Raw genomic sequence first — 10,496 nt, 5'->3', positions numbered from 1 at the left:
CGAGGCAGAATCGGTGGACAGCAGCTCCTCGCTGGAGGGGGTGAGGCCAGCATCGGTCTGGGTACAATCAGTGGGGCCCTCCTCCTCCTCCTCCTCCTCCTCCTCCGTCTCTGGCCGCCCCTCGCTTGGAGTGGGGGGCCCCACGTGGATCTCTGCCGGGGCCATGCAGTGGGATGGCGGGTCCAAGCGCTGGGAGGAGGAGACGCTGGCGGAGGCCGGGATGCCTGAGCTCATCCCACCCCTGCTGTCCGCCGATCGGCCGCCCGAATCGACGTTCTCGGTGCTGGGCACGGTAGCCTTCTCCGAGTGGGACTCACCCCCCATGCTGGGGGTCAGCAAGGCTGGTGAGACTTCGGCCAGTGTCAGGTCCGGTGTGTACAGCTTTCTCCCCGCCTCCGTGCTCTCCGGGCCCGACACCTCCCCCGTGGTGATGGTCAGCTCGGCCGGGGAGATTTCGGCCAAGCCCAGGGTCTCCACCGAACCCCCTGTCAATGGCGCCTGACCCCTGTAAGAGGCCTGCTTCGTGGACGAGTTCTGATCCCAGGGCAACATCCCACCTGTAGCCAGCGACTCTTCTGAGGGTGATATCTCCCCTGTTGCCAACACCTGTTCCGGTGGTGACATCTCGCCTGTATCCAGTGCCTGTTCTGGTCGTGACATCTCACCTGTATCCAGTGCCTGTTCCAGTGGTGATATCTCACTTCTATCCAGTGCCTGTTCCAGTGATGATATATCGCCTGTTGCCAACACCTGTTCTGGTGGTGATATCTCACCTGTATCCAGTGCCTGTTCCAGTGGTGATACATTGCCTGTGTCCAGTGCCTGTTCCAGTGGTGATATCTCACCTGTCACCAGTGCCTGTTCTGGTGGTGATATCTTGCCTGTGGCCACTGCCTGTTCGACTGGTAATACCTCATCTATACACAAAGTCTGATCTGAGGGTGATATCTCGCCTGTAGCCTGTGTCTTTTCTGGTGGTGATATCTCGCCAGTAGCCAGTGCCTGTTCCGGTGGTGATATCTCATCTGTAGCCAGTGCCTGTTCTGGTGATGATATCTTGCCTATAGCTAGTGCCTGTACTGGTGATGATATCTTGCCTGTAGCCAGTGCCTGCTCTCCTGGTAATACCACATCTACACACAGTGACTGTTCTGTTGGTGATATCTTGCCTGTAGCCAGTGCCTGTTCTGGTGGTGATATTTTGCCTGTAGCCAGTGCCTTCTCACTTGGTAATACCACATCTATACACAGTGACTGGTCCGGTGGTGATATCTCACCTGTAGACAGTGCCTGTTCTGGTGGTGATATCTTGCCTGTAGCCAAAGCCTGTTCCGGTGGTGATATCTCACCTGTAGCCAATGCCTGTTCCGGTGGTGATATCTTACCTGTAGCCAGTGCCTGCTCTCCTGGTAATACCACATCTATACACAGTGACTGTTCTGGTGGTGATATCTCGTCTATAGCCAGTGCCTGTTCTGGTGGTGATATCTTGCCTGTAGCCAGTGCCTGTTCCGGTGGTGATATCTTGCCTGTAGCCAATGTCTGCTCTCCTGGTAATACCACATCTATACACAGTGACTGTTCTGGTGGTGATATCTCGCCTGTAGGCAGTGCCTGTTCTGGTGGTGATATCTCATCTATGCCCAGTGCCTGTTCTGGTGGTGATATCTCACCTGTAGCTAGTGCCTGTTCCGGTGGTGATATCTCACCTGTAGCCAATGCCTGTTCCGGTGGTGATATCTCACCTGTAGCCAGTGCCTGCTCTCCTGGTAATACCACATCTATACACAGTGACTGTTCTGGTGGTGATATCTCGTCTATAGCCAGTGCCTGTTCTGGTGGTGATATCTTGCCTGTAGCCAGTGCCTGTTCCAGTGGTGATATCTTGCCTGTAGCCAATGTCTGCTCTCCTGGTAATACCACATCTATACACAGTGACTGTTCTGGTGGTGATATCTCGCCTGTAGGCAGTGCCTGTTCTGGTGGTGATATCTCGTCTATACCCAGTGCCTGTTCCGGTGGTGATATCTTGCCTGTAGCCAATGTCTGCTCTCCTGGTAATACCACATCTATACACAGTGACTGTTCTGGTGGTGATATCTCGTCTATAGCCAGTGCCTGTTCTGGTGGTGATATCTTGCCTGTAGCCAGTGCCTGTTCCGGTGGTGATATCTTGCCTGTAGCCAATGTCTGCTCTCCTGGTAATACCACATCTATACACAGTGACTGTTCTGGTGGTGATATCTCGCCTGTAGGCAGTGCCTGTTCTGGTGGTGATATCTCGTCTATACCCAGTGCCTGTTCTGGTGGTGATATCTTGCCTGTAGCCAATGTCTGCTCTCCTGGTAATACCACATCTATACACAGTGACTGTTCTGGTGGTGATATCTCGTCTATAGCCAGTGCCTGTTCTGGTGGTGATATCTTGCCTGTAGCCAGTGCCTGTTCCGGTGGTGATATCTTGCCTGTAGCCAATGTCTGCTCTCCTGGTAATACCACATCTATACACAGTGACTGTTCTGGTGGTGATATCTCGCCTGTAGCCAGTGCCTGTTCTGGCGGTGATATCTCGTCTATACCCAGTGCCTGTTCTGGTGGTGATATCTTGCCTGTAGCCAATGTCTGCTCTCCTGGTAATACCACATCTATACACAGTGACTGATCTGGTGGTGATATCTCATCTATAGCCAGTGCCTGTTCTGGTGGTGATATCTTACCTGTAGCCAGTGCCTGTTCCGGTGGTGATATATTGCCTGTAGCCAATGTCTGCTCTCCTGGTAATACCACATCTATACACAGTGACTGCTCTGGTGGTGATATCTCGCCTGTAGGCAGTGCCTGTTCTGGTGGTGATATCTCGTCTATACCCAGTGCCTGTTCCGGTGGTGATATCTTGCCTGTAGCCAATGTCTGCTCTCCTGGTAATACCACATCTATACACAGTTCTGGTGGTGATATCTCATCTATAGGTAGTGCCCGTTCTGGTGGTAATATCTCGTCTATAGCCAGTGCCTCTTCTGGTGGTGATATCTCGCCTGTCAACACTGTCTGTTCTGGTGGTGATATTTCGTCTGTAGTCAGTGCCTGTTCCGGTGGTGATATCTTGCCTGTAGCCAGTGTCTGCTGTTCTGGTAATACCACATTTATACACATCGTTTCTTCTGGTGGTGATATCTCGCCTGTAGTCAGTGCCTGTTCTGGTGGTGATATCTCGCCTGTAGCCAGTGCCTGTTCTGGTGGTGATATCTCGCCTGTAGTCAATGTCTGCTCTCCTGGTAGTACAATATCTATACACATTGCTTGTTCTGGTGGTGATATCTCGCCTGTAGCCAGTGCCTGTTCCAGTGGTGATATCTCACCAGTAGCCAATGTCTGTTCCAGTGGTGATATCTCACCTGTAGCCAGTGCCGGTTCCAGTGGTGATATCTCACCTGTAGCCAGTGCCTGTTCCGTTGGTGATATTTTGCCTGTAGCCGGTGCCTGTTCTCCTGGTAATACCTCATCTATACACAGTGACTGTTCTGAGGATGATATCTGACCTGTAGACAATGCCTCTTCTGGTGGTGATATTTCACCTCTAGCCAGTGTCTGTTCCGTCGGTGATATCTTGCCTGTAGCCAGTGCCTGTTCTGGTGATGGTATCTCGTCTGTAGCCAGTTCCTGTTCCAATGGTGGTATCTTGCCTGTAGCCAGTGCCTGTTCCGGTGGTGATATCTTGCCTGTAGCCAGTGGCTGCTCTCCTGGTAATACCACATCTATACACAGTGACTGTTCTGAGGGTGATATCTGACCTGTAGCCTGTGTCTGTTCCATCAGTGATATCTCACCTGTAACCAGTGCCTGTTCCAGTGGTGATATCTGACCTGTAGCCAGTGCCTGTTCCAGTGGTGATATCTCATCTGTAGCCAGTGCTTGTTCTGGTGGTGATATCTCACCTGTAGCCTGTGTCTGTTCTCCTGGTAATACCACATCTATACACAGTAAGTGATCTGAGGGTGTTATCTCGCCTGTAACCAGTGCCTGTTCCATTGGTGATATCTCATCTGTAGCCAGTTCCTGTTCCAGTGGTGATATCTCATCTGTAGCCAGTGCTGGTTCTGGTGGTGATAACTCACCTGTAGCCTGTGTCTGTTCTCCTGGTAATACCACATCTATACACAGTAAGTGATCTGAGGGTGATATCTCGCCTGTAACCAGTGCCTGTTCCGGTGGTGATATCTCACCTGCATCCAGTGCCTGTTCCATTGGTGATATCTCATCTGTAGCCAGTTCCTGTTCCAGTGGTGATATCTCGCCTGTAGCCAGTGCCTGTTCCAGTGGTGATATCTCACCTGTAGCCAGTGCCTGTTCTGGTGGTGATATCTCGCCTGTATCCAGTGCCTGTTCCATTGGTGATATCTCATCTGTAGCCAGTTCCTGTTCCAGTGGTGATATCTCGCCTGTAGCCAGTGCCTGTTCCAGTGGTGATATCTCGCCTGTAGCCAGTGCCTGTTCTGGTGGTGATATCTCACCTGTAGCCAGTGCCTGTTCTCCTGGTATTACCACATCGATACACAGTGACTGTTCTGAGGGTGATATCTGGCCTATAGTCAGTGCCTGTCCCAGTGGTGATATCTCACCTGTAGCCAGTACTTGTTCCATTGGTGATATCTCATCTGTAGCCAGTGCTTGATCTGGTGGTGATATCTCACCTGTAGCCTGTGTCTGCTCTCCTGGTAATTCCTCATCTATACACAGTGAGTGATCTGAGGGTGATATCTTGCCTGTAGCCAGTGCCTGTTCCAGTGGTGATATCTCACCTGTAGCCAGTGCCTGTCCCATTGGTGATATCTCATCTGTACCCAGTTCCTGTTCCAGTGGTGATATCTCACCTGTAGTCAGTGCCTGTTCTGGTGGTGATGTCTCGCCTGTAGCTAGTGCCTGTTCTCCTGGTATTACCACATCAATACACAGTGACTGTTCTGAGGGTGATATCTGGCCTGTAGTCAGTGCCTGTTCCGGTGGTGATATCTCACCTGTAGCCAGTGCCTGTTCCATTGGTGATATCTCATCTGCAGCCAGTTCCTGTTCCAGTGGTGATATCTCGCCTGTAGCCAGTGCCTGTTCTCCTGGTATTACCACATCGATACACAGTGACTGTTCTGAGGGTGATATCTGGCCTATAGTCAGTGCTTGTTCTGGTGGTGATATCTCATCTGTATGCATTGACTGTTCTGAGGGTGCTTTCTTGCCTGTAGCCAGTGCCTGCTCCATTGGTGATATCTTGCCTGTCATATGTCTCTGTTCCTGTGATATTTCACTTGTACACTGGAACCGTTCTGAGCGCGATACCTCAACTGTAGTTAGTGACTGTCGTCTAGATGATATCTCACTGGTGGCCTGTGTTTCTTCTCCTGGTGATACCTCATCAATACATATTGACTGTTCTTTAAGTGACAACTCGCCTGTAGACACTGCCTGTTCTGGAGGTGATATCTCGCCTGTAGACAGGGCCTGTTCTGATGGTGATACTTCGCTTCTAGACAATGTTTGTTCTCCTGATGATATTTCGCTTGTAGATAGTGTCTGTTCAGATGAAAATGACGATTCGCTTGTATTCAAGTTGTTTTCTGATTTTGATATCTCATCTGTTTGCTGGCCAAATTGTTCGGGTGATATTTCTGACAGAATCTGTTCAAATCCTGATATCCCGCCTGTAGCCAGTGTCTGTTCTCCTGGTGATATCTCGCCTGTAACCAGCACCTGTTCTGTTGACAATACCTTGCCTGTCATATATCTCTGCTCCTGTGATATTTTAACAGTATGCAAGTACTGTTCTGAGGGCGATATCTCGACTGTAGTCAGTGACTGTTCTGGTGGTGATATCTCACCTGTAGCCTGTTTTCCTGGTAATACCTCATCTATATACATTGACTGTTCCAATGGTGATATCTCGCCTGTCGTCAGTGTCTGTTCCCTTGACGATTGCTCACCAGCACACAGATACTGTTCTGAGGGTGATATCTCTACTGTAGTCAGTGACTGTGTTGGTGGTGATATCTCGCCTGTGGCCAGTGCCTGTTCTCCTGGTAGTATTTCATCTACACACAATGACTGTTCTGAGGGTGATATCTTGCCTGTAGCCAGTCTCTGTTCTGGTGGTGATATCTCACCTGTAGCCAATGCCTGTTTTGTTGGTAATATTTTGCCTGTAGCCAGTGTCTGTTCTGATGGTGATATTTCGCCTGTAGATAGTGCCTTTTCTGTTGGTGATATCTCGCCTGTAGATAGTGCCTTTTCTGTTGGTGATATCCTGCCTGTAGATAGTGCTTGTTCTGATGGTGGTGACGATTCACTTGTATTCAGGGTATCTTCTGATTTTGGTACCTCACCTATTTTTTCTCTGAATTCCTCTGCTGATATTTCTTCTATTGTCAACACTTGTTCAAATCTTAATAACTCGCCTGTAGCCAGTGTCTGTTCTCCTGGTGATATCTCGCCTGTAGTCAATGCCTCTTCTGTTGGTGATATCTCGCCTGTAGACAGTGCCTGTTCTCCGGGTGATAGCTCGCTTGTAGACAGTGCCTGTTCTCCGGGCGATATCTCGCCTGTAGACAGTGCCGGTTCTCCGGGCGATATCTCGCCTGTAGACAGTGCTGGTTCTCCGGGCGATATCTCGCCTGTAGACAGTGCCGGTTCTCCTGGTGATATCTTGCCTGTAGTCAGTGCCTGTTCTGGTGGTGATATTTCATCTGTAGACAGTGTCAGTTCTCTGGGTGATATCTCACCTGTATACAGTGCCTGTTCTCCAGGTGATATCTTGCCTGTAGACAGTGTCAGTTCTCTGGGTGATATCTCGCCTGTAGACAGTGTTTGTTCTCTAGGTGATATCTCGCCTGTAGACAGTGTCAGTTCTCTGGGTGATATCTTGCCTGTAGCCAGTACCTGTTCTGGTGGTGATATTTCACCTGTAGACAGTGGCAGTTCTCTGGGTATTATCTTGCCTGTAGCCAGTGCCTGTTCTGGTGGTGATATTTCGCCTGTAGACAGTGTCAGTTCTCCGGGTGATATCTCGCTTGTGGACAGTGTCTGTTCTGTTGACAGTTCGCTTGTACTTAGAGTGTCTTCTGATTTTGATATCTTGCCTGTGGTTTGGCTCAACCCTTTGGTTGATATTTCTTCTATCGTCAGTGTCTGTTCATAGCTTGATATCCCACCTGCAGCCAGTGTCTGCTCTTCTGGTGATATCTCGCCTGTAGACAATGTCTGTTCTGATGATGATTTCTCGCTTGTAGTGAGGGTGTCTTCTGATCTCGAGATCTCATCTGTCAGTAAAAACTGTGCGGGAGATATTTCAGAAATAGTCTGTTCAAATAGTGATATCTTGTCTGTAACCAGTGCCTCTTTTCCTGGTGCTAGCTCACCTGTAGACAGTGCCTGTTTTCCTGGTGATACCTCACCAGTAGACAATGCCTGTTGTGGTGGTGATATCTTGCCTGTAGCCAGCACCTCTTCGGTTGGGAATAACCTGCCCATTGTCACTGTCTGCTCCATTGGTGACTGTTCGCCTGTAGACAGTGCCTGTTTTGTCAGTGGCAACTCTTCTGTAGCCGTTGCCTGTTCTGTTGGGGATATCTCACCTATAGACAGTGCCAGCTCCATTGGTGATAGTTCACCTGTAGCCAGTGCCTGTTTTGTTGGTGGCAACTCTTTTGTAGCCACTGCCTCTTCTGTTGGGAATATCCCGCCTGTAACCAGTGCCTGTTTTGTTGGTGGTATCTCACCTGTAGCCAGTGCCTGTTCTGTTGCTGATATCTCGCCTATAGCCAGTGCCTGTTCTGTTGCTGATATCTTGCCTGTAGCCAGTGCCTGTTCTGCTGGTGATATCTTGCCTGTAGCCAGTGCTTGTTCTGTTGGTGATATCTCGCCTGTAGCCAGTACCTCTTCTGTGGGTGATATCTCACCTGTAGCCAGTACCTGTTCTGTCAGTAGCAACTCTCCTGTAGCCAGTGCCTGTTCTGTCGGTGATATTTTGCCTGTAGCCAGTGCCTGTTCTGTTGGTGATATCTCGCCTGTAGCCAGTGCTTGTTCTGTTGGTGATATCTCGCCTGTAGCCAGTACCTCTTCTGTGGGTGATATCTCACCTGTAGCCAGTACCTGTTCTGTCAGTAACAACTCTCCTGTAGCCAGTGCCTGTTCTGTTGGTGATATCTCACCTGTAGCCAGTGCCTGTTCTGTTGGTGATATCTTGCCTGTAGCCAGTACCTCTTCTGTTGGTGATATCGCACCTGTAGCCAGTACCCATTCTGTCAGTAGCAACTCTCCTGTAGCCAGTGCCTGTTCTGTTGGTGATATCTTGCCTATAGCCAGTGCCTGTTCTGTTGGTGATATCTTGCCTGTAGCCAGTGCTTGTTCTGTTGGTGATATCTTGCCTGTAGCCAGTGCCTGTTCTTTTGGTGATATCTTGCCTGTAGCCAGTGCCTGTTCTGTTGGTGATATTTTGCCTGTAGCCAGTGCCTGTTCTGTTGGTGATATCTTGCCTGTAGCCAGTGCTTGTTCTGTTGGTGATATCTTGCCTGTAGCCAGTGCCTGTTCTTTTGGTGATATCTTGCCTGTAGCCAGTGCCTGTTCTGTTGGTGATATTTTGCCTGTAGCCAGTGCCTGTTCGTTTGGTGATATCTCACCTGTAGCCAGTGCCTGTTCTGTTGGTGATATCTTGCCTGTAGCCAGTACCTCTTCTGTTGGTGATATCGCACCTGTAGCCAGTACCCATTCTGTCAGTAGCAACTCTCCTGTAGCCAGTGCCTGTTCTGTTGGTGATATCTTGCCTATAGCCAGTGCCTGTTCTGTTGGTGATATCTTGCCTGTAGCCAGTGCTTGTTCTGTTGGTGATATCTTGCCTGTAGCCAGTGCCTGTTCTTTTGGTGATATCTTGCCTGTAGCCAGTGCCTGTTCTGTTGGTGATATTTTGCCTGTAGCCAGTGCCTGTTCTGTTGGTGATATCTCACCTGTAGCCAGTGCCTGTTCTGTCGGTGATATCTCGCCTGTAGCCAGTACCTCTTCTGTGGGTGATATCTCACCTGTAGCCAGTACCTGTTCTGTCAGTAACAACTCTCCTGTAGCCAGTGCCTGTTCTGTTGGTGATATCTCACCTGTAGCCAGTGCCTGTTCTGTTGGCGATATCTTGTCTGTAGCCAGTGCCTGTTCTGTTGGTGATATCTTGCCTGTAGCCAGTGCTTGTTCTGTTGGTGATATCTTGCCTGTAGCCAGTGCCTGTTCTGTTGGTGATATCTTGCCTGTAGCCAGTGCCTGTTCTGTTGGTGATATCTTGCCTGTAGCCAGTGCCTGTTCTGTCGGTGATATCTCGCCTGTAGCCAGTACCTCTTCTGTGGGTGATATCTCACCTGTAGCCAGTACCTGTTCTGTCAGTAACAACTCTCCTGTAGCCAGTGCCTGTTCTGTTGGTGATATCTCACCTGTAGCCAGTGCCTGTTCTGTTGGCGATATCTTGTCTGTAGCCAGTGCCTGTTCTGTTGGTGATATCTTGCCTGTAGCCAGTACCTCTTCCGTGGGTGATATCGCGCCTGTAGCCAGTACCCATTCTGTCAGTAGCAACTCTCCTGTAGCCAGTGCCTGTTCTGTTGGTGATATCTTGCCTGTAGCCAGTGCCTGTTCTGTTGGTGATATCTCGCCTGTAGCCAGTGCCTGTTCTGTTGGCGATATCTTGTCTGTAGCCAGTGCCTGTTCTGTTGGTGATATCTTGCCTGTAGCCAATGCCTGTTCTGTTGGTGATATCTTGCCTATAGCCAGTGCCTGTTCTGTTGGTGATATCTTGCCTGTAGCCAGTGCCTGTTCTGTTGGTGATATCTCACCTGTAGCCAGTGCCTGTTCCAGTGGTGATATCTTGCCTGTAGCCAGTGCCTGTTCTGTTGGTGATATCTCACCTGCAGCCAGTGCCTGTTCTGTTGGTGATATCTCACCTGCAGCCAGTGCCTCTTCTGTGGGTGATACCTCGCCTGTAGCCAGTACCCATTCTGTCAGTAGCAACTCTCCTGTAGCCAATGCCTGTTCTGTTGGTGATATCTTGCCTGTAGCCAGTGCTTGTTCTGTTGGTGATATCTTGTCTGTAGCCAGTGCCTGTTCTGTTGGTGATATCTTGTCTGTAGCCAGTGCTTGTTCTGTTGGTGGTATCTTGTCTGTAGCCAGTGCCTGTTCCGTTAGTGATACCTTGTCTGTAGCCAGTGCCTGTTCTGTTGGTGGTATCTTGCCTATAGCCAGTGCCTGTTCTGTTGGTGATATCTTGCCTGTAGCCAGTACCTGTTCTGTTGGTGATATCTCACTTGTAGCCAGTGCCTGTTCTGTTGATATCTCACCTGTAGCCAGTGCCTGTTCTATTGGTGATATCTTTCCTGTAGCCAGTGCCTGTTCTGTTGGTGATATCTTGCCTGTAACCAGTACCTGTTCTGTTGGCTGTATCTTGAAGGGGCTCTGGGGCTTGTCCCGGTCAGATATATCTT

This window comes from Carcharhinus amblyrhynchos, unplaced genomic scaffold (genome assembly GCF_965287045.1).
Source record: "Carcharhinus amblyrhynchos unplaced genomic scaffold, sCarAmb.v2.hapA chromosome_263, whole genome shotgun sequence".
Taxonomy (NCBI): domain Eukaryota; kingdom Metazoa; phylum Chordata; class Chondrichthyes; order Carcharhiniformes; family Carcharhinidae; genus Carcharhinus; species Carcharhinus amblyrhynchos.
This window is presented reverse-complemented; position numbering follows the sequence as displayed.